At 36.5% G+C, this 25,976-nt stretch overlaps 1 protein-coding gene across 1 annotated transcript in view; it reads right to left on the minus strand.

The window, feature by feature from the left end:
- The window catches only part of PDE10A (phosphodiesterase 10A), a 245,877-nt gene that overhangs the window by 165,758 nt on the left and 54,143 nt on the right, over positions 1-25,976 (minus strand). The window contains exon 2 of the mRNA XM_069070406.1: positions 11,098-11,126. The gene's annotated coding sequence lies outside the window, so the exon portion shown is untranslated. The remainder of the gene's footprint in view (positions 1-11,097; positions 11,127-25,976) is intronic.

Consider the following 25,976-nt stretch of genomic DNA (forward strand, 5'->3'; position numbering starts at 1 on the left):
AGGTTAAATTTACAGGAAATAAGCATAGAGGTGAGAATGAAATTTTCTAGGTTTGTTGTAATTTGATTTTATAATTCTTACATGGAAGCATAATTAGAATTGAGAATATTCAACTATCTCTAGATTATCTGAATAGATATGAAACTCTGAAGATGATGGTCCCTAATCACTTACTACTAGAGAAAAAAATGGCAAACCACTCTAAGAAAAGCCCATGGAAAATGTCTATGGAGTCATGTAGAGTGAGACATGGCTGAATGACTGAACAACCACAACAACAACAAATCACTGAAGTAAGGATGTTTTTAATTTATTTTTGTTTTACCAGAGGACTTCTTTGGAATTCACACAAGTAGTCTCATGGACAGAAATTTCAGATGTGTAGATACACACATACATACATACATGTATTTGTGTGTGTGTATAAAGGGGGTGAGAGAGGGAGAGATCACTCATCGTTGATATCAAATAAAATAATTCAGCATGCCTATGGTTTCATTTTTGCAACTCAAGGTTCTTGTCCTATCCATTCTCTTTTTAACCATTTATCTGAAAAATAAAAAGTCATACTATTATTACACAGAGAAGATTATTTGAGTGAAAAAATGTGCCCTGTGTGCAGCAATCTTCAAAGCTACACAATCCTATGTGTGACTGGCTCATCAAATAGACATGTGAAGATATCCCCTCCAACACAGAACCAACTGCTCTATGTTGCTTGGTTCGTAGAAACTCGACCACACCAACTGTGTGAGAGAGACAGAGACAGAGAGAAACAGAGAGACAGAGACAGAGACAAAGACGAGACAGAGACAAGACAGAGAGAGACAAAGACGAGACAGAGAGAGACAAGGACAAGACAGCGAGACAGAGAGAGAGAGAGAGAGAGAGAGAGAGAGGACCTAGTTAGAAGACCTAGATTTTAATCATATATGACCTTAGTCAAGTCATGTAAACTATCAAGGCCTCAGTACTCTCATTTATAAAATAAATGGGTTGGATATGATGACCTCTAAGATTTTTCATTGCATAATGTAAAGAAGACTGCTATATCTGAAATAAAAGGGCACTGGTTTGAATCATAGCTCTGCTACTCAGTACCTCTGTGACCTAGGAGAAAGTGTTTAATCTCTCCAGAGCACTCTCTGCTCATCCAGAAAATAATGAGATTAGACTAGACCATCTATGAAGTTTCTGCCAACTCTAAATTTATGATTCTGAGTCTTTCCAATTCTACAATTCGTACCATGATCCCATTCCTTAAAGAACTATTTAATTTTCTAGCTGATCTGACAGTCTGGTGACATTTCTCTCTTATGCGATTATATGCTTTTTGTTTCATGTATACATGATCATTTTCTTAATTTGAAATGACAAAGAAGACATGCTATCCCCCTTTAAATACACCTCATTAAAGGCTTCCCAGGAGAAATTTCAGTTTAATCAGAGGCAAATCACTCCACTTGTGGTCCCAACAATAATTACTATAGCCTTTAGCTTTTCTCAAGAAAAATAGAGCATTATTTAGATACTACTGAAGACTTTTTATTTGTATAAATGGGAAGACATTGTTATATAAACAGATAAGTAATTATATTAGTTTTTATTTGCACTTATGGGGAAACCAAAGAAGGACTATACTAAATTATTCCCCAAGATAACAGAAAAGTCAGTTCTTAGGCCTATGGAATTGGAAGTTGAACTGTTATATACCCTTGGAGTTGACTGGATGGAAAATGTCTCCTGATTCCTTGTGCAGCTGAACTGAGTAGTAAATCTGATCATTTGAGAGCAGACCATGAGATAATATAAAGTAGATGAGATAATATGTTTTAGACCTATTAACCCAACTAACAGGTACATAAGAAAAAAGTGATTCCATAGCCTGAGGTAAGTTAGATAAAAAGACTACAGCTCTGCAAGCTTACGTGGTAACTCAAATAGAAACATACTTGTCTTGAGTAACAAATATTTATATCTATAGCATTATCCCTTGTCTAATCTGATGAGTCACTTGTCTTTATAGATCAAATATAACTGGTTTTGGAATTTATGTGTTGTTCCCCCACATTGGACTGTGAGCTCCCCAAGGACATCTTGTGTTTTGTCTTTGTAGCCCCAGTGCTTAACACAGTGCCTGGCACATGATAGGCATTTGATAAATGTTTGTTTACTCTGACTCTAGTATTTAACTAATTTCTTCTGAATTATACATAATTGCAGTTATGAAATGAGACTTTAAGATTTCATCACTTCTGACAGCACTTGTTCTCAAGTGATAATGTCAGTTCAATTGTTTTTCATTCCTGTCTGACTCTGTGACCCCATTTGGGGTTTTCTTGGCAAAACTTTTAGAGTGGTTTACAGTAGGCAAAGATACTGGAGTGATTTACCATTTCTTTCTCCAACTCATTTTATAGATGAGGAAACTGAGGCAAACAGGGTTAAGTCATCTGCCCAGGATGACAATAGCCACTAAGTGTCTGAGGACAGATTTGAACTCAGGAAGATAAGCCCTCTTGACTCTAGGCCTGCACTCCATTCAGTGCACCACCTAGCAGCCCAAGTGGTAATTTATTATTGCTCAAATATAAACATACGTCCTACTAGTTTTTTTTTGCCTTAATAGAAACCTGTGAAAAGAACAGCAAATGAATTCTCTACACATTATTGTTATTTCTCATGAACTTGGATATTTTGTGGTACTGTGTGAATACACAGCATTTCACCACCACAGCACAAGGAAGTATGGCACTTCAACAAGATGATTTGTTCACAATTGTACAACTGTTATCATCTGGACAATTGTTATCATCTGAGACCTAGAGATATCAGCTTTGCAGCCACTGAGATTAATAGAGCAGTTATTAAGCATTTAATATAGTTATAATATATATATATAGTAGTTATATTCTACAGACTAAAAACTATGTAAAATCCTTTAGATAATAAAACAATAAACCCCAAGAATCCTACCACTGGTTTACACAAGCTAGCATCCATAAAGTAAATTCTCTCTCCTCTCCACCTCCTCCCTCCTGTTCAAATGGAAGACCCTTTATCTATCCCTCCCCTCCTCTTTTAGCTCTCCTTAGAGCTGACCTGTTGGCTCAGAAGGAAGTCAGAAATGTTCACATTTGTTTATAATATTAGATAAAACAAATAATACAAATAAATGCAAATTATAAAAATATTAATATTCAAAATTTGAGTAGAATTGGAGCCTGTACTTCTGAGGACAAAAAAGAATTAAAGAACAGACTATACTTAATACCAAAGTTTGCCTCATCCAACAGACAAGTTGTATAAAATGTAAGAATTAACACAGGTCTAATTTAATTTAAGTTTTCTCCCTTCTGCCCCCAAGTAAGTTTAATCTCTTGAGTCTATTTAGTCTTTGTGATTACAGAGTTCATAAGTTACTGTTGTTTCTGGGACCTACAGATATCAGCTTTGCAGCTACTGAGATTAATAGAGCATTTATTAACCACTTAATATGCATCAGAAATTGTGCTAAGTGCTAGGGACACAAGTATCTGACAAGACAGGTCCTTCTCTCAAAGACACTGCTTTATAGGAGAAGACAAAACCTAAAGAAGGGCTGAAAAGGAAAAGGGAAAGAAGGGTACTCACCCACTGGAAAAGCTGCTGGTGGGGAGGTAGAAGGGTGTAGAGTGAGGAAAGTTAGTACTGAAGTAATCAGCATGGTAAGGTCACTCTCCTAAAATGGCAAGACTTGCAGGAGACCAAGTCTCAGAACAGACTTGGCAATCTAAGATACTTTCAACCACCATGATCCTCAGCCTCCCGTGCTGCTAGAACAGTGATGGCAGCTCTAGGCTCTCTTTCATAGCAGGGTTCATTCCTACAGCTCCTGATCCATATCAGCACTTGATAAAAGTCAACTCCTGGCAGGAATTCTGTAAACATGAATCTACTCCACAGCCTCTGCTCTAGGGGCACCAGACTTATTTAGGCAGCCTTTTAACTAGTCCCACTCTTTTCCAATACCTCTTACACACTCTGTTTGGAAGACAGCTAGGTGGGCCTATAGATAAAATGTCGGACTTGGAGTCAGAAATACTTAAGTCTGAATCCTGCTTCAAACACTCACTAGCTGAGTAATTTTAGAGAATCTGGTAATAATACTTCACAATGTCGTTGTGAAGATCATGTAAGATCATATATATAAAATACTTTGCAAGCTTTAAAGTACTATATAAATAAATGCTAGCTCATTATTACTCTTGACGGGTATGACAAGTCAAGAAACGTATGGGTTCAAATCCTGCCTCCAATCTGCAAATTCTGGCAAATCGGTAAATTCCTTAAATCCTTTGACTTTATTCATAGAATGGAAATAATAACATTTACTTTACTTCCCTCAAGCAAACTGCAAATGAAATCACTGTCCAGAAGAAGACACAGTCTTCTTCTGGACAGTGTCCTCACCAACCTTCGGTGTCTTGGCCAATAGAATGCAGTGCAGTGGGATTGGGAGGTCAAGGCAATGAGGTGGCATTGTCACTGCAGACAGGAAGAGTATTTGTAGGAAGTTAAGATAATAAGTCACTTAGTGGATGGATGCAGCGACTAGAGTGGATTTAGCAAAAAGTCTATTGCTCAGCAAGAATAGACTGGTTGGTATGCATTTGTACAAAGTTTGAAGGGGAGAGACCTGCAGATGTTTGGCGGCCTGGACCTCAATGTAGACAAAGAACTCTAATAGATTTAAAAGTAGAAGGGGCCTCAGAGGTCAAGTCCAACGCCTAAATTTGACAAATGAAGGAACTATGGTCCATAGTGGTTAAATTACTTGGCAAGAGTCACAAAGAACTGGGATTTGAATCTCTTGACTCCAAATCATGAGGGAGCAATGATAATGAATTATAGCTCAGCAGGAATGAACTTATTATGAGGAGGAGATGTGAATGTGAGAGTAAAGGGGTTTGTTATTTTTTTTTAAGCAATTGAGGTTAAGTAACTTGCTCAAGGTTACACGGCCAGTTATTATTTCTGGGTGTGGTGCTGAGTATCTGAGCCCAGATTTGATCCAGGTCATCCTGACACTTGAGCCGGTGCTCTTACTCTCTGAGCCACCTGGCCGCCCCAGGGGTTTGTTATTGATAGGCAACAGATTTGCTGATCCTATGAAACTGGGAGTCAGCTGAAAATTAAGTTTTCTCAGATTTGGAAATAGGAAACATGATATAGCCTGTGTATTAAATGCAAAGCCTTAAGCCATCTGGACCAGCAGTGTTGGCAGTCTGGAGATGAGTCAATCAAGACGAAAATGAAACATTCTCTGCCATCAAAGTACTTACATTCTCTAGAGATCTAGATGACAGAAGTAATCTCTAGTTATTAAGGAGAGAGTAGAGAATTGGCTACTACTATCTAGAGACCTCCGTCTGGGGTACAGCTGTATTTGGCCCATCTAAGATTGCAGTTTTGGGGTTTATTGGAAAACACGATGGTCCCTTGGCCTAATCATCCAGGAAACATTACTAACACTTCCATCAAAGATCTGGACATTTGTAACTCCTTAAGGTTAAGCTTAGAATATTGAACCTGAAACTTTTTTCACAATTCTATCATAGTGGCAGGAGAATACTTTCATAGTTCAATCAATCTTAGTCAACAAGTATTTACTAATTTTCTACTATGGTTCAAGTCCTGTGCTAGGTGCTGGTGATACTAGCACAAAGAATGAATCAACCTCAACTCATAAGCAACTTATATTCCAAATCTGGGTGGGATGGGTTATTAATTGTTAATATAAATTACAGATAGCAAAGATCCAAGAGGTGGTCCACACAGGAGGTGAGTGATAGAGTAACCTTGTAGGAGAGAACCTTTAAATTCAAGTTTCCACATTGCACAGACCAATCCATAAGTTAACAAGCATTTATCAAGCACCTAGTATGTACTAGGTGTTGGAGATAAAAAGATAAATTATGAAGCAAAATCTGGCCTCTAGCAGAAGGGGCAGGGCAACACAATGATCTTTCTACATCTTTATTTGTGTATGTAAAGTAGATTAAAATATGCATTGTGTATATTTGTGTGAACATATATAACTACATGTATGTGTGCATGCATACACATTTAATATATACATATATACACACACATTTAATATATATACATATATACACACAAACACATACATATACTAAAACATACTAACTGGGGTATTGGGGAAGGTTTCATGAAGTAGACTGTTGCCTGATTTGAATGGAGCTTTGAATTTTCAGAGTAGGAAGTGAGGAAGGAGGACATTTCAGACATAGGAACAGCCTATGCAAAGACACATAGTATATAAGAAATGAAATGTCATGTGTGAGGGATGGCAAGTTAGCCAGCTGGGTTGGACCACAGAGGAGCATTTTCCAGCTATGGAAAGATAAGCTAATGCTAGACTATGAAAGGAAGACTAGACCATTATAAGAAATGACTGTCATGGTAGTATTCAGAACCACTCAGCTCTGTAAGGAATAAGCAAAGAGAAAAAGCTTCATTTGCCGGTTTTCTTGTTAAGAATGCCAGATGGAAGATAATAACTGAGAAAAACCATCAGAACAATGTTCTATGCAAACCCACCAATATTGCAGAACATAATGAACCAACAGATGCTCAGTTTTGTTAGCGAGGTATAATGGGAATGGGAATTTGAAGATCTTCCCTGCCCCTTAACAGACCTAGGGGGGAATTTGAAGACCACCCTTGCTTTGAAAGTAAACCCTGCCCCCTAATAGGCTGAAGGTAGTCACATGGAGCCTGTGATGGTGGGAATTTGCTGAAGTGTGCAGCAGAGCCCACAGGAAGCTTCCCTGCTATGAAGATAAACTCTACCCCCAAATAGGCTGAATGTATCCATGTGGAGCCTTTGGTGGGAGGAGTTTGCTGAAGGGAAGTAGAGCCCACAGGAAGCTGGTCAGAGCTAGCCAAATGATGGGGGACAGAGAATGCTCAGGCAAGGAGTCAGATAAGCTTGTGAGTAAATACTAATCTTGTATTGGTTTGTGGGAAGGCTGACGTATGCTGTGGCTCTCAGTGTTATTATGGCTTCTGAATATTTTTGGTACTATGATGGGATTGGCTTACTGGTTTTGGGATTCAGTTTTCTGGTGTCTAAATAAATGCTTCAGTTCTAACCTCTATCTGGAGAATTTGGTATATTGTGTGATCAAAAGTCATACTATACTTATAGTCATCGTCTTTATCATTATCATGGGTGCTGTAAATACTGTATTGGTGCTACATAAGGGAAGTATCTTTGCAAATGTGAGTTGATTTCCTTGGGAACACATGGAAAGGAAGGGCTGGCTTCCCTGTGAGGAGAAGCTAAGTGAGGAATGGGCCTCCAGAAGAAGATATTGGAAAGAGACTGAGCTAAGAAAATGAGACTTCTTCCCTCCTATATGCTACCTGTTAGTTTCATGGGCATGTTCGAGGGTAATGACAGCTAGCTGCCAAGCAGTAGGAAAGGACTGGAATATGAGTGGTAGGTGAATGAAGGGGAAGAGTGTGTAATCTTGATAAAAGTAGATCATAGGGTATGCCTTAAAGGTATATCTGTTAGAGTGAAATCAGTAATAAATGGGAGCCACAGAGCAACAGAATCTGTGACATTTAAACTGAACTATGTGAGGAGCATTTATTGGTATTTGTGCTAGGCCAGATTTATCCAACACCCACATGATATGTGCCAGTATGGAGAGGATGAACTAAGACTAAAATGATCACTGAATCTGGATTCAGGGGATCTTGATTTAAACCCTGACTCATAGACTCAAGATAAAACAGTAATAATAATGAAATTAATTTGGTGGAAAAAAAAGTCTATAATATCAAATTCAATAATTTTTAAAAGTAGAAATTAAGGGAAAATACTATGTTCAGACCTCAAATTATACTATAAATAAAAACCATCAAATTGTACTATAAATAAAAACCATTTGGTAGCTAGGTGGCACAGACAATAGAGCACTGGACCTGGAGTAAAGAAGAACCAAGTTCAAATCCAACTTGAAACCCTTATTTGCTGTTTGAGCCTGGGCAAGTTACTTAACTTCAATTTCTTCAATTGTAAAAGGGAGAAAACCAGCACCTACCTCTCAGGATTGCCATGAGAATCAAATGAGATAATAATTGTAAAGCACCTAGCCTGGCTAGGTGCTAATCTTAGCATCTCTGATAGTTCACAAAGTCTATAAAACATAGTAACTAATAAATGCTTATTTCTTTCCTTTCCTCCTCCCCCACAAACCCACAATTATTCATATCTCCCAGATTTATACCACTCTCCTTGACTCTTTATTCTCCACCCCAGATCTGTATTTCTACCTATATAACATGTCTCTCCCATCTAATCCAAACTCTTCTCTCCATTTACAGTCACCAAACAACAATCTAACTGGTCTTCCTGTCTCAAGTCTCCCTACTGCAGGCCGTCCTACACACACTGCCAAAGAAATTTTCCTTAAGTGCAGATATGCCCACGTAATCCTCTTAACTCAATTAACTCCACTGGCTTCCTATTGCCTTTAGGATGAAATATAAACTCCTGTTTCGTCCTTCATAGCCTAGCCAGAACCTCTCTTCACAAGTTCCCCTTCTCACACACTCAGCTCTCCAGCCAACTTGGGCTTTTCTCTGCTCCTCAATTACAAACTTGAAATTCTATGTGAAAATATCGGCTATCATCATCATCATTTCTGATATTATTATTATGAATATCATTGTGTCAATTGGATGCACCCTGCTGCTCAGCAACTGTATTATATCTCATCTTTGGCTCCCTATCACATTCCCCATAGGGACAGCTCTAAACGTCCTCCTCTCTCCCCAAGCTTCTGAGCATAGCCTAGCTTGTTCAGATCATGCCACCTCTTACATCACTGAAAAGACTGCATTCTATCTCTACTCCCCACCTGCCTTCAAAACATGGATCTTCACTTATCTCCTTCTTTCCTTAGAGGAAGTGGTGGCTCTCTTTATCCCCAAAATCAGTATCTTCCCCTCGATTAGTACCTTTGATTTTTCCCCATCTCTCTAAAGACCAATCTTGCTTGTACTGAAAAACTTTTTTTTTAATCTTTACTCTCCCCGCTTGTATATCCTCCCTCCTCCTATAAACACCCTCAAGTCTTTTCACCTATATTATTTTTTAGGTCTTTCCTATGCTTTATTCCCTCCTTAAAGTATTATCCTATGACTCTTTCATTGCCAAACACTTTTTTTTTTTAAAGCAATTGGGGTTAAGTAACTTGCTCAAGGCTACACGGCCAGTTATTTCTGGGTGTGGTGCTAAGTATCTGAGCCCAGATTTGATCCCCAGGTCATCCAGACACTGCCAATGCTCTTACTTGCTGAGCCACCTGGCCGCCCCTAAGCAATTGGGGTTAAGTAACTTGCTCAAGGTTACACGGCCAGTTATTTCTGGGTGGGTGCTAAGTATCAGAGCCCAGGATTTGATCCCCAGGTCATCTCGACACTGGAGCCGGTGCTCTTACTCGCTGTGCTACCTGGCTGCCCCAATTGCCAAACATTTTTAATGAGTAGCTATACCTGCTTGCCTTCATTTTCTCATCATCAACCCTTTTCTCAACATGGAAACTAGAAAAAGCCTAGGAAGCCTGTTGCCTATGGCACACAAAAGGAGATGAAGAGGCAATTTTAGTACTACTTTTAAAAATAAACGTGCATATTTATGTTGTCAGAAAGTTTTGCTGTCCATTACATACAGGGTTATTCTGATGAAAATGTGTTATAGTAAAGGGTCAAATCGTCCAATGAACTGTGTAACTCATAGGAAGTTCAGCCTACAAATCTTACTCAGGACATAAATAACTTGTGTCACTTTTATTCAACTTCATGCAATCTAGTGTCCATCCCCACCACAATACAAAAATAGTTATCAATGCCCTCCAGATTTCTACATTCAATATTCCTCTCCTACTCCTCATCCAGTCTAAGTAGAACCACTCTGAACACACCCTGTGCTCCCCTACCTCTGAAATTATGTTCTGGCATTTGGCCTGTAATACTCTCCTTTGGTCCCTTTCTCTATCTATTGACATTCTACCCATCCTTCAGGTTTTAGCTCAAAAATCACCTTCCTGATGTCCCAAACTTCATTTTATTGTGTAGACTTTTATATACTCTTCTTATGTCTTCCATTCAAATACATATCCCATTCTAATTTGCACTGCATCTGTGTGTGTGCATGCGTGTACATGTGTGAGTGCGTATATGTGCAAATGCCTTATCTAGACTATATTGTTAAGCTCCTTGAGGGCAAGGACTGTGTCTTATCTATCCTTGTATTTCATTCCTATGCTTACCCCAGCACATTGCACACAGAAAGACCTTGAAAAATGTGTGGATCAATGAATGTCTTGATTCTTAAACTCCTCCTATTTGGGCTGTTATTCAAAAAGGGGCAGTGGTACAAAAAAAGAAAAAAAATTAAAAAGCTAGCTATCCTTATTCGTTTCAAAGGTTTTCTTTCTATTAATGGCCAGCAATGTAAAGGGATATTTGTATAGGCAATTCTAGTGATGATTCTCAAATGCTCATTTTCAACACTAAAAAAGATAAATGATACCTAACAGGGTTTTGTTTTCCATGTAATGCTCTGGCATTAGATTTTCAATATTTTGTCCAATTTTAAATAGGTTACTGAAATATAGGATATAAAATGAAATGTAATTTCATTTTATGGGCTTGATCAATAATTTAGCACTTACTGAGCACCCACAATACACTAGGTGTTATACAGTCCTTGTCCTCCAGGAGCTTAGTCCCCCAAGTTACATAAAGTTCACAAGATTATTTCCCTTGCATGTGAAAAGGTTTACTCGGTATTTGCCAACGTGACTAATACTATAATGCTGCCAACACTGGCATACTGGATTGTCATCATTTCCCAAATACCATCCTCCCAAAAACCAACTATGTCTGGGCACTCTAGCTTCAAGAATTTTTCTAAATGCAGTGCTACTCCATGAAGTATACACATAAGCAGGAGCTCATCATAGAGTCTTGATTTCTATTTGGTAAGAGTAGAAAATAATTTTTCATGTTACTTACCCGGGTGATTTCATTACAAAATCCTTCATCTGTGAAGAAAAAAAAAATAAACATTAGAAACTCTAAGCAGGTCCTAGTATGAGGTACCACGATATTCCATAATATCTTATGAATGAACCAGAGAATTTGTTTTTTAAATATGCTTGTTCCGATATTTTAAGTTTAAACAGAAATTATGCATAAATGTATATGTACATATATGTGTTTGTATATGTTTATATGTGTATGTATGCTTATTTTGTAGTCTCCAGCTTAGAACTTGTTCTAGTTCTAGAGTGGTATCAGATAAGTATAGCTCTCATTTTAAATAATCACAATTCTAATTAAATAGAGCTAGATAAAGTTGAAGAAATGGGATGAATTAAAGTAGAGAGGCTTACCTGTCAAACGCATAAAGGAAGGTGGAGGAAAGGGGAAATTTTTCTGGAAAACTTTATAAGTCAGCTAAGGAATTTGGGCTTTTTTCTATAGGTAGTAATAAGCCATTAGAGGTCATTAAGAAGAGAAAAGACCCTAAAGAAATTAAGTATACCCTGGCAGGACTTTTTTAAAAAAAAAAAGCATTAAAGAAAAAAAAATGAAGTCTGGAGAGCAATTAAGAAACTGCTATACTCATTTTCCTCAGTCTAACAAAGTACTAAACTGAAGCACTTAACCGTCATTCGTTAGCTTCTAGAGAGTAGGAATTGTTTTATTCTTTGTATTTCTGTCCCCAAAGTCTTGCAAAATGCCTCCTAAAGTGATGGATACTTAATAAATATTTGTTGATCAAATCAGTGAATAAATACAAAATGTGAAATCTAAACTTTTTTTTGAAGTATGTGCAAATATCTCTTGAACTAGTATCATGGACTGGTGAAACATTTAGAGAATGCTTAATTTTGCCAAATGTTTATAAATCTCTTTATGGCTTTGTTACCCATCTATTGAACTTTAGGTATCAATAATCACTAAGAATCACAGGATCATAGATATAAAGATGAGGGAACTAAGGCCCAGGGAGGTTAACAGGCTTGCCCAAAGTCAAATGCAAACTAAGGAGGATATTGAGATTTTCCAGGACTAGGATCAACACCTTGAACCATAATGTATATGTAAGGGGAATGTAAATTTAAAGATCTTTTCTCTGCCCCTAGGCTAGAGTGCACCTGGAGCCTGGGGTGGGAGGCTTGTTTTTCAGTAGATATTCTTGATTGGGCAGTGAGTCAATAAGGTTGTTACATTGTCTGAGCCAGGAGAAGGCTATATAAGCCCTGATGTGTAGCTTTGTTTTGGGGCTCACTTTGAGAAGTGTTCTGTGATTTGATCTGGATTTTGGGAAGCCGTTGTTGAGATTGTTGAGAGCCCTCCCTCGGCTTTGAAAAACCCAGATGTTGAAATTTAGATGTTATTTAGTATGGATGTAATGGTTGGACAATTGGAAATCTGTCTATCTGTTTCTGTCTTGATAATTCCGTCTGTATATTCTGAAGTTCTGGGTGCTGACCTCTTTCCCCTGAACTAGGTAACCATACATATTTGACTGATTAAAGTAAGCTTGTTAACCCATTTTGAGTTGCTTTCCTTTATCAAAGCAGATCTAAGAACCTGTGGTGGCAGCAACCCTGGGAACGCTGGGGTGCTTCCTGCTACAGTATATCTGTTTTTTGTAATACAGCCAAGAAGATAATGCTGAGTTTTGCAAATCATATCATAAAACAGAAAAACAAATCCTTTCCTATGATTTGTTTCTTCTATAGAATAATGATTTTTTGTGATCTGTTGAGTGACACATTTCCTGAATTGCTTCATTTAATTCACATCACAAAATAGAGATACTGGGGGGGAGTGCCAAATCTGGTCATGAAGTCTCAGTTTCAAGAACTCAAGAAGGGTAGCTTATATAAACACACTAAGGACTACAGGTGCAATCTGCACAGAATATCAAATTATTGGCAAAGTATTTCATATATATATATAACCCCAAACGAGGTCATGAAGACTAAGATACAACTGAACAACAATAAAGAAAATTCTATGTCCAGCAATGTATTCCCCTGAGGTCCTTCACTTCAATTTGCTGGTATTAAAAGGGTTTTAGGATTAATTGTAAATTGAAAGGTAAGGAGCTAATTTAAAACTGCAAATATTTTCACAGTATTAACATTTCCTTTTATGATGTTTCTTCAAGTGAAAAATAACAACATCTATATTACTCTTAATATGAATGATAACATAAGCCTAACCTTTAAAACCCATTTTTTTTTTCAAGTTCTCTGGAGATGGAAAAATCCCAAAATGTACTTCTTACCTCCTACTCCCTAATATTCTCTGAGGCATAAAAGTAGCTGACTATGGGACACCACCATTACAGTTAAGATTGTCCTGATCATTAATCAATATTTAAGTTCATAATGTTTCTTTTTATTTTCTCTATTGTGTATTTAAGATTTAGTATTTGTCTAAAATTTTTTTAAAAAGATTGTACTGAGCATTGTCAAAGGTAGATTTTGGCCTTGAATAAAATAATAAATTTGAGAGCTTAGGAAAAGCATATTTTTCCTGGAATTATGTCATCCATTTTCTTTATTTACAATGCTCTAATAACAATAAAGTAATAACACAACAAATCTATACTTAATAGACATTGAAAAGTTTCATGCTGGGTGCAAGAATGTTAATTTGCCCTTGAAAATGTACTTGTTTATCCTCATTACCACCAAGTTTGTTTCTTTGCACATCTTGGAAATTTTAACAGAGAACTGTGTGGAGAAAAAAATTAAGAAAAGCAAGGAATTAATTATGTTTCTATAAAGCCATTCCATACACCTAATGCTTATAAGACATACAATGTGTACTGAATTTGAGAAGCCTTTGGACACTGTCACTCATTCCAGTTCTTGTATATACAGAAAACAGACTTTTACTTAACTCTTTAAAGAAAATCTTCAACATCTACAGAAAGGTGAAGACTGAGGCTCAGATTGGCAGAAGAGGAAAACAAAAGATGACACCCTAGGGAAAGTCTGAGGACGTCAACCAAGGCAAGGTGATCATTAGTAGAGGAGATGATAGGTTACCTCATGGGATCCTGTGTGGAGTAAAATTATGTCAAGGGAATCATATTATTCCCTATGAAGGAACCCTACTGTAACTACAACATACGTGCTTATATATTAGAGGCACATTCTTATTTATTTATTTATTTATTTATTCTACCCTAGAGAATGGAAACAAGAAACTGAATAGTTAGTGTTTTCTAGATAAATACCAAAGTAGAAAAATAACAACAGGAAAAAAAATATAGGACCATCTACATTTTTTTTTCTCAAATACTGGCACCAGACACCCCTCCAGTATCTACTATATATAAATACCATCCAGTTTCTACATATCACCAGTATCAGTTAAAGAATAATGATCATCAGATAATGTGATAATTTAATTTTTAAAAAATAAGCTCATACTGACTAAATGATTTAAGACTTACTATCTTCTCTACAAACCTTGTTATTGAAATACAAAGCCTTCTAATTTTCTCTAAAAGGCATTGTTCTTAAATAGCATATTCTGGACTAGACATGAAATTCAATGGAATGGGGAAGATAAGGGGAAATTCCCTTTATCAGTACATATATATATATATATATATATATATATATATATTTTGCTATTTTAGAGAATTATCTGGCAAGGTTAAAAAGATAAATGACTTGCCAGAGCACACACAGTCAGGATGTCAGAAGTTAAACCTGAATCTACCTTCAAAAGAATCAGGATTTTCAATGTGCCCAACCTCTGCCCCAGAATTTAACCTCCTACCCTGGGTTTCTGATTGATGAAGTTGGTTTATGATTTTTTTATGCTGCTGGACAAAGAAATACCATATTACTTTCTTACTTTCATGCACGCACACACACACACTTTCGAACTCTACCTTTGAGAACAGTAATCGAACCTGTAGGAATCAATTGCCCTGTGACGCCAATCACCATCTCTCTGACTTCCTCATCCAAATCTCTCTTCTCTGACCACCACTCCCATACACGTGTTGTCTCCTTCCTTTCCAACCTGGTCTTGAGGGCAAGGACATTGTCTTGTTTGACTCTATTTATGACACCAGCACTTGGCAAGGCCCACTGCAAGTTTCTAATAAATGTTTTTTTTCATTCATTCATGCCTAATTCAAGGCTGGCTCTATCACAATTTTCCACTATCAAGGCAAATAAATGGTGAAATTAATTCTAATTTCTGTTAAGGGGTAAAGTATACTGTTTCAAGAAAATGTTAAGGAAAGACTATATAAAATTCTCAAATGTTCTCATTATTGTCCATTCAATTTGGGCAGTTAGGTGTCACAATGGTTAGAGCACTGGGCCTTTGAGTCAGGAAGATTCATCTTCATGAGTTCAAATCCAGTCTCAGACACTTAATAGCTCTGTGTCCCTGGGCAAGTCATTTAACCATCTTTACCTCAGTTTCTTCATCTGTAAAGTGAGCAGCAGAAAGAAATAGCAAAACTACACAAGTATTTCTGCCAAGAAAACCCCCAATGGGGTCAAAAAGAGTCAGGAATGACTGAAACAATCATCTCACAATATAGAAGATATTTCTTTTTATTAAAAAAATAAGTACTTAGAAAGTTATTAGTTTCCAACTTTTAAAACTTTCAATGTAACAGATAATAAAATTCATTTTTAAGAGTATATATATATGTGTGTGTGTGCATACATATATATGTAACCTTCCACACTATTATAACCTTGAAACTCTGCTGCTGTGTCAGAATTAAAAACCTGATGGTTCACAAAGTCTACACTGAGAATTATAGCAGGAGCAATATCTCAACAAATACAATCTCCATGCACTAATGATTTCATTTTATATATATGATGCAGTATGCTTCAATTTGGCATTTTTCTATGCCCAAGTTTCTCTGATTTGTAAAACAGAAATCAAAAGGGTTGCTTCTACCAACCTCAGAGGTGTATTTTAAGCAGCAGCAATTACCTTGTTGACTCTGAGAAGTTTTCTTAGAAAACTCCTCCATCATTTTTAGATTAAATGAAATCAACTAGAAATTCTTAATTTAAACATAAACTCTTCTTTCATAATATATTTAAGGTGCTGGAATTAACTTAAGATATTTCTTTATCTCTACAATTCCCTCCTCCTTCTCAACCTCTACCTACTAAAGCCTTGTTCTCCAATTTTCACTATCTGTACAAATGCCCCTCTTTGATTTGATCTTCCCGAATGGATATGGTTTTTCTCCATTCTGCCATTTTTTTTACTCAACTTTCTCAGTTACTGGTACACTTGTCTCATCCCTGTACAATACAATAATCTTCCTAAGGGCAGGGATAATTTCCTTCATCTTTATACTTCTTGCAACATGTTAATAATGCTCAATAAATATTTACTCAATGAATGGGGAAAATTAAATAGATGGTAAAAATTAATGTCACAGAGTATTTATAAGCTATAAGAGACATATGGGGACAGATAAGGGGTGAGAAGAGAACTCCACATCTACATTCCCTTACGGCTTCTCAGGAGATGTTTCAAACCTTTTCCATTCTCAAAGCCAGAGCTTCCCCCTAATTTGATTAAGAAGGTCCAGGTCATCTTATGAGAATTTAACTCCTCTTCCTTTGAAAGTTTCTTTCTATCTTCATTCAGTTCTTCAGCATGACATGGTAGAAAACAAATTGATATGGTGTCAGAACATCTAGAAACCAAATCCTGACTCTGCTACCCACTAACTTGTGTGATCTTCGGCAAATTACTTCAAAAGATCACCAACTTTAGAGCTAGAAGGGCCTTAAGAGTTCATGGAGTCCAAACTCCTCCTGTGAACAAGGAAGCAAACAGGTTTAGAGAGGCTTCAGTTTTCGCATCTAAAATGAAGGAGTTAGACCAGTTCATCACTAACAGGCCTCTTCCAGGTCTAAATCCTATGGCCAAATAATCATTCCTTCTCAAAAGATGACAGTTCTTTTGTTCCCCCCAAGGCTGTCTTTTCCCCTGTGTACCTGATCTTATTCCTTCCAAATTCCCATGGAATCTTTCCTACACCAATTATCCTTTCACTCCCTTATATCTCTAATTGCTTCTTTCCTAATTATTTTTCCCTCTGCCTTACAAATGCCTTCTAATCTACCTCTTACTAAAAGAAAACAAAAGCAAAACAAAATATTTTCCCATGGCCCTCGCTAGTAAGAGCCCTATCCCAGTTCACTAAACTGCTTTTACCGGAAAATTTCTTAAAAGAGTAATTTACACTAGTGCCCCCTGCTCACCACTCATTTACTCCTTGACCCCTAGAAATTCAGCTTCTAATCTGATAGTCTGTTTAAATGTTTGAAGGTTACCAAATCCAATGTCATCTTCTCAGACCTCATTCTTTTTCACATCTCTGCATCATTTGGCCCTTTCACCCATTCTGGAAACTATGCCCTTCCTTGATTTCCGTGATGTTGGAACTTTTCTAGGTTTTCTTGTTTCTCTCTAATTGATCTGTTTCCATAGATGGCTACATTTCCCTCCTCCCATTCCTTAAATAAAAGCATTCTTCTACTTCTCACCCTTAGCCATTATCTTCATCTTGATGACTTTCAAGGCTATTTTTTTTAGATCTGATTTTTCCTCTTGTTTCAGACCAACATTTCCTAAGGCCTGGCAGAAATTTCTACCCAAGTGCATGACATATAAAAGTCAAAAAACCTACACCCTCCTTCCCAGTGGTGGTATGCTACTCCTGTGGAGCAAACAGGTCTTCAGATTTTCTATCTTTCTTAAAGCTGAACTTTTCTACGTGTCATCTTCCCTAATTTCTGCTCCTTTACAAAAGGGACTGGCTTTCCCTCCCACTTATATCTTCATTTCAATGCTTTGTAAATACTAAGTATTTAATAAATGTGTTTTTATTCCTTCCTTTATTCAACAAATCCAAAGCAAAACTCATTTTTCCTTCCCAAACTTATTCATCTTGGCAACATCGACAACTACTTCTCTGTTTTGGTTTTTGTTGTTTTTTTTTTCATGACTTCATCTTTCTCTACCCACTCTAAGTATAAAGGTCTTTCCAAGGCTTTTTCCTTAGACCTTATCTGTTTTTTCTCTATACCTCTTCACTGGAGAGCTGACATTCATGGCATCAAATGATCATGTCTACAGAGAAGGCAGACTACTTTATCTCAATCCCTGATCTCTCCCTGAGTTCTAGAGTCACAATTCTGAGACCAGGATGGACATGCTCATCTGAAATCCCATGAGCATCACAAATCTGACACATCTAAAAGAAATTATTTTATTTTCCCCAAAGCCTTTCCCTTATTCCAACTCTGCTATTTCTGTTGATGACACCATCACCATTATTCTGTTGATGACACCATCAACCAAAGCTTAAAACCTCAGGAATCATATTTCAACTGTCCCTTTTTTTCCATAGATTCTATCTCTACAATATCTCTAAAATGTGTCCCTTCTTTTCCATTATACCTACCACTATCCTAGTTCAGGGTGACATACTGAACCACTAACATAATCTTACAACTGGTATAATCCTGCAGACAGATGTTGCCATGGAGGCTTGGCAGGCTGTAAGTACAGGAGTGGAAAGGGATGGATGCATGAATTTTAACTTCCCAGGACTCAAACCTGAAATTTTCTAAACTATGAATAAAATGTCTGCTTCAATTACTGGGAGTAGAGATTACATTGATTTTGCACCTTCTATTCTGTCAATGTCTTTCTCTGTGTATGTGTGTGATTATTTGTATAGATAGATTCTGGATAAATTGCTTTAAAAGATAACTCTAATCATATGGTTTTAAAATCAGACTTAGGATTTCATTGGTATAGGGAAACCCCAATTAATCAATCAAGCATAAAGTGCCTATTATGCACAAAGTACTGTGCTAGCATTGGGGATACAAAGGCAAAAGGGAAAGGAGTCCCTGCAGTTGGGGGGGAGGGGCTTTGCATTCTAATGGATAAAACTATATATATATTTCAAGATGCAGAATGAAATACACAATTCTGGACAGAACCAATATAGGAATTTGTTTTTACATGTCTATAAATACTAAGGATGTAAGGAGAGGAAGGGGGAGAGGGAGAAAATCAATGAAAGTAGGTCATCAAAGCATTTTTTAAATAAACAAAACAGAAGAAAGGCAAGAAAGAAGAAAGACAAACAGGTTATTTTTGAAATGTATATACTGAGGGTAGAAGGAATAAGCAGTTATTAAGCCCCTATTATATGCCAGGCAGTGTCCTAAGAGCTTTATAAATATTATCTAATTTGATCCTCCCAACACCCCTGGGAAGTAGGTGCTATTATTATTTCCATTTCATAGCTGAGTTGAGGAAACTGAGGCAGACAGAAGTTAAGAGACTTTCAGGACCCCACAGCTAGTAAGTGTCTGAAATTAAATTTGAACTTGGGTCTTCCTGACTCCAGGTCCAGCACTGTTTCACTATACTACTCAACTGCATGTAGGTCATGAATGTCTTATATTTTAGAGTAAAAGAAAGCAGTACATAAAAGAGATCCACATAATCTTACTATCTGTTCTATTTTCAATACAGAAATAATTTTCTGTTTGGTAGGGTTCTTTTCATTGTGTTGAATAATGATGCCATGGAGGGATGGATAGATGAATGGATAGATGTTACTAGTTCTCTACACTCTAGAAGAGGATAACTCTAGACAGTTTCACTATAATAGCCTTCAGTTTAAACAAGGGCAATTCTCTCCACTGCAAAGAAAAGTGATAGGTGGGCACCCTCTTGGATGAGCAAGATTTTTAAGGTAGTCTTCAATGTGTAAATTAAGCAGAATGCACGATTCCCAATAATCCCAACTGCTAAACAGCTGAGCTAAAGAAAGCTGCTTATTCTGGAGGTAGCATAGGCCAAGACTTAGGATTTGAGTGGTCTGAGTACTTCGAAGAGGTGGAGGAAGGAGAGAGAAAGACTAAGTCTCTCTACCTTGCCCAGGTTGGAAGTGCAGAGGCCCCAGTCTCAATGCTGCTGCTGTTTCTAACTTGGGCTGGCTCTCTCCTCCATAGGCACCCTGGTAGACCCTGATCTTGGGGGCTTACTCAACAGTGTCATTGACTTGGCCCTAGTGCAACTCAAGTATCACAGGAATTCACCACAAATTTCAGTCAGGAACTCTAAATTCTAATTCAGCTTCTGCTAACTAGCTAGGTGACCTTGAGCCAATAACTTAACCTTTTAGGGCATCAATTTGTTCATATTTAAAATAAGGAGGTTGTACTAGTCAATTTAATTCCTTAATTCCTTTCTGCTTCTAATAGTAAATGAGGATTCAAATAAAGATTTCCTCAAAGAAAAGAAAGAAAACATCAGACATAACTGATATATTTACAGCACTCAAAACAACTTGGCTGTTCACAATTATTCATCAAACAATATTACTATTACTATACACAACCTTCTCTTGGCTCTGCTCATTTCACTATTCATTATTTCATGAGAGTCTGTCCATGTTTTTCTATCATTAAGCTCACCATTTCTTACAGCACAGTAATATTCTATCACAATCATATACCACAACTTATTCAGACATTTCCCAACTTATGGATACCTCCACAGTTCCCAATTCTTTGCTGCTACAAAAAGAGTTGTTACATTTTCCTTTTCCTCTTCCACTGATCTCTTTGTAGTACAGACCTAGTGATGGTATCACTGGGCCAAAGGTTATGCCCAGTTTATTACCTTTTTCAGAAGAGTTCCAAAGTGCTTTCCAGAATGGCTAGAACAGTTCACAATCCATTAACACAAAACTGTGTTAATGTACCTGTTTTCCCACAGCCCCTCTAGCATTTGTCATTTTTCATTTTTGTCAATTTTACCAAACTAATGAATGTGAGTTGAACTGTTATTACTTAAGGTTCTCTTGGTTTTGCTTATTTAACTCTCCATTATTTCATGCAAGTCTATACATGTTTTTCTAAGATCATCAAGCTCATCATTGCTTATAGCACAATAGTATTCAAACACAATCCTATACCACAATTTGTTCAGCCATTATCCAATTAAAGAACAGTCCCAACAATTACCAGTTCTTTGCCACCACAAAAAGAGCTGCTATAAATATTTTAGAACATATAGGCTTTTTTTACCTTTTTCCCTGATCATCTTGGGAAACAGACTTAGTACTGGTATTGCTGGATCAAAGGATAAAGGCCAGAAAGGATGAGACAGAAGGTAAATTATGCCATACGAAGAGGCATAAAAACACACTATAATAGAGGGGAAGGAAAGAGGGAGAGGAACATCATTTGAACATTATTCTCACTGGTTCTGGTTCAAAGAGGGATCAACATAATCAGTTAAGTTTAAGATTCTAATGTGAAAAGACACAAAAACTCATTAAATAGAGGGAAAGGAGGGAGGGAGAGGGACACTGTATGAAATTTATTCTCATTGGTTTGGGATCAAAGGGGGAACAACATACTCTGATAAGTATAAATATTTATTGTGTAAGGGGCAGCTAGGTGGCACAGTGAATAGAGCACAGGCCCTGGAGTCAGGAGGACCTGGGTTCAGATGCGGCCTCAGACACTTAACACAAAAAATAGCCATGTGACCTTGGGCAAGTCACTTAACCCCAACTGCCCTCCCAAAAAAGCAAAAAAAAATCTATTGTGTCCTATAGGCAGTAGGAGGGTAAGGGGAGATAAGAAGGGGGGTGGATTATAAGAGAGGGAAATAGTAGTAAGGGGAGAGGGTAGGTAAAGAAGGGGGAGGTGTCACAGGGAAGGAACACTGAGGGAGGTGGTAGAAAACTCTTAAGGAGGGGAAGGGAGAAGGAAGAAACAAAAACAGAAGCAGGGGAAGGAACAGGATGGAGGGAAAGAGACAGATAGTAATCATTACTGTGAATGTGAATGGGATGAACTCTCCCATAAAACAGAGGCAGAAAACAGAATGGATTAAAAACCAAAATTCTACAATATGCTGTTTACAAGAAACACATTTGAAACAAAGGGATACCCACATGCTTCAGCTAAAGTAAAAAAAAAAAAGCAGGGGTAGCAATCCTTATTTCAGATAAGCAAAAGCAAAAATAGATCTAATTAAAAGAGATAAGGAAGGAAACTATATCCTGCTAAAATGCACCATCAAGAATGAAGCAATATAATTACATAACATATATGCACCAAGTGGTATAGCATCCAAATTTCTAGAGGAGAAATTAAAGGAATTAGAGGAAGAAATAGATAGCAAAACTATACTAGTGGGGGACCTTAATCTCCCCCTCTCTGAACTTGATAAATCTAACCTCAAAATAAACAAGGAAGAAGTTGAGGAGGAAAATAGAATTTTAGAGAGGCTAGATATGATATATCTCTTGAGAAAACTGAATGGAGATAAAAAGGAATATACTTTCTTCTCAGAGGTTTATGGCACATACTCAAAAATTGACCACATACTAGGTCATAAAAACCTAAAAATTCAGTGCAGGAAGGCAGAAAAAGTAAATGCATCCTTCTCAGATCATGATGCAATAACAATCATATGCAATAAATGACCATGGAAAGAGAGACTAAAAACTAATTGGAAATTACACAATTTAATCCTAAAGAATGAGTGGGTCAAACAAGAAATTATAGAAACAATCAGTAACTTCATTCAAGAGAATGACAATAATGAGACAACATATCAAAATTTGTGGGATGAAGCAAAGGCAGTTCTTAGGGGAAGTTTTACATCCCTGAGTGCATAAATGAATAAATTAGAGAAAAGGGAGGTCAATGAATTGGGCATGCAATTGAAAAAGCTAGAAAAAGAACAAATTGATAATCCCCAATTAAATGCTATATTTGAAATACTGAGAACCAAAGGAGAGATTAATAAAATTGAAGTTAAGAAAACTATTGAATTAATAAATAAAACTAAGAGCTGGTTTTATGAAAAAATGAATAAAATTGATAGACCCTTAGTCAATATGATAAAAAAAGAAGAAAAACAAATTATGAGTATCAAAAATAAAAAGGGTGAATCCACCTCCAATGAAGAGAAAATCAAAATAATAATTAGTAATTATCTAACCCAATTGTATGCCCATAAATTTAACAATCTTAGTGAAATGGATCAATACTTACAAAAATATAAGTTGCCCAGATTAACTGAAGAGGAAGTAAATTACTTAAATAACCCCATCTCAGGAAAAGAAATCGAACAGTGAACTCACTAGGAAAAAAATCTCCAGGGCCAGATGGATTTACTAGTGAATTCTATCAAACATTTAAAGAACAATTGATTCCAATATTCTACAAACTATTAGGGAAAATTAGTGAAGAAGTGGTACTACCAAATTCTTTTTATGATACAAATATGGTACTGATACCTAAATCAGGAAGAGATAAAATAGAGAAAGAAAATTATAGACCAATTTCCCTCATGAATGTAGATGCAAATTTTTTTTAATAAAATTATTTTATCACAAGAACATTACACTTTTATCAGGTAGGATTTATTCCAGGAATGCAAGGATGATTTAATATTAGGAAAATCATCAGTATAATTGATCATATCAACAATAAAACTAGCAGAAACCACATGATTATCTAAATAGATGCAAAAAAAGACTTTTGACAAAATACAACATCCATTCCTATTAAAAACACTAGACAGTATAGGAATAAATGGAGCCTTCCTCAAAATAATAGGTAGCATCTATTTAAAACCATCAGCAAGTATTATATGTAATGGGGATAAGCTAGAAGCATTTTCAATAAGATCAGGGGTGAAACAAGGGTGTCCATAATCACACCTCTTATTCAGTCTGGTACTAGAAATGTTAGCAGTACAATTAGAGAAGAAAAAGAAATCAAAGGAATCAAATTAGGCAAAGAAGAGACCAAGCTATCACTCTTTACAGATGATAAGACAACTTAGAGAATCCTAGAGAATCAAGTAAAAAACTACTTGAGACAATAAATAAATTTGGCAAAGTTGTAGGATATAAAATAAACCCACATAAATTTCAGATTTAACAGCAAGAGATAGAAAGAGAAATCCCATTTAAAATTTAAATTTTACCTAAATTAACTTTACCTAAATTAATTATATATTTATATTATTATTATATTTATATATATATATAATTATATTATATATATATTAATAACTTTACCTAAATTAAATTATATATTTAGTGCCATACCAATCAATTTACCAAAAAACTACTTTATAGAGCTAGAAAAAATAGTAACAAAATTCATTTGGAAGAACATACAGTCCAGAATATCAAGGGAATTAATGAAAAGGAATGCTAGGGAAGGTGGACTAGCTATACCAGATTTTAATCTGTATTATAAAGCAGCAGTCATCAAAACTACCTGGTACTGGCTGAGGAATAGAGTAGTGGATCGATCAATGGAATAGATTGTGTACACAAGACTCAGCAGTCAGTGACGATAGTAATCTATTGTTTGATAAACCCAAAGACCCCAGTTTTGGGGATAAGAACTCACTATTTGACAAAAACTGCTGGGAAAACTAGAATGTAGTATGGCAGAAACTGGGAATCGACCATTATCTAACACTGTATACCATAATCAAGTCTAAATGGGTGCATGATCTAGGTAGAAAGGCTGATACTGTAAGCAATCTCGGAAAGCAAAGAATAGTTTACCTGTCAGATTTGTGGAAAGGGGAAGACTTTATGACTAAACAAGAATTAGAGAGCATTATAAAATGCAAAATAGATAATTTTGATTACATTAAATTGAAAAGCTTCTGTACAAAAAAAAAAAAGCCAATGTAACCAAGATTAAGAGGGAAGTGGGAAATTGGGAAAGAATTTTTACAACTTATGTCTCTGATAAAGGACTCATTTCTAAAATATACAGAGAATTGAGTCAAATCTAAAATGGTCAAAGGATATGAACAGGCAGTTTTCAGAGGAATAAATTAAAGATATCTATAAGCATATGAAAAAATGCTCTAAATCACTATTTATTAGAGAAATACAAATCAAAACAACTCTGAAGTACCACAACTCACCGGTCAGATTGGCTAAGATGACAAAACAGGAAAATGACAAATGCTGGAAAGGATGTAGACAAATTGGAACACTAACGCATTGCTGGTGGAGTTGTGAACTGATCCAACCATTCTGGAGGGCAATCTGGAATTATGCCCAAAGGGCTATAAATAATTTCATACCCTTTGACCCAGCAATACCACTTCTAGGGTTGTATCCCAAAGAGATCATAGAAGTGGGAGGAAGACCCATATGCACAAAAATATTTGTAGCAACTCTATTTGTGGTGGCAAAAAATTGGAAATTAAGGGGGTGTCCATCAATTGGGGAATGGCTGAACAAGTTGTGGTATATGAATGTAATGGAATACTATTGTGCTATAAGAAACGAGGAGCAGATGGATTTCATATTTACGTGGAAAGGCTTATACGAACTGATGCTGAATGAGAAGAGTAGAACCAGGAGAAATTTGTACAGAATTACAGCCAAATCATATGTGTGAAAACCAACTTTGATAGACTGGACTCTTCTCAGCAATGCAGGGTTATAAGTCAACCCCAAAAGACTCATGATGGAGAGAGATGTCTACATCCAGAGAAAGAACTAGAAAGAACTGAGTTTGAATCCAGATTGAAGCAAACCACCTGATCTTTTTCTTTTTCTTGTTTGGTTTTGTTTCCTCTTTCCCATTGTTCATTCCATCTGATACATTCCTTCTATATAATTTGACTAATGTCTAATGTGAAAGTATTTGCAGATCCTATATGTGATTGTATGACATCATGGGGGGATGGAGGGGAGGGAGGGAGAGAAAATTTGAAACTCAAGGAATTGTGGAACTGAATCTTGTAAACTAAAAGTAAACAAACAA

The sequence above is a fragment of the Petaurus breviceps genome, unplaced genomic scaffold (assembly GCF_028583685.1).
Source record: "Petaurus breviceps papuanus isolate PSGF00001 unplaced genomic scaffold, PetGlider_PUasm1.0 90808, whole genome shotgun sequence".
NCBI lineage: Eukaryota > Metazoa > Chordata > Mammalia > Diprotodontia > Petauridae > Petaurus > Petaurus breviceps.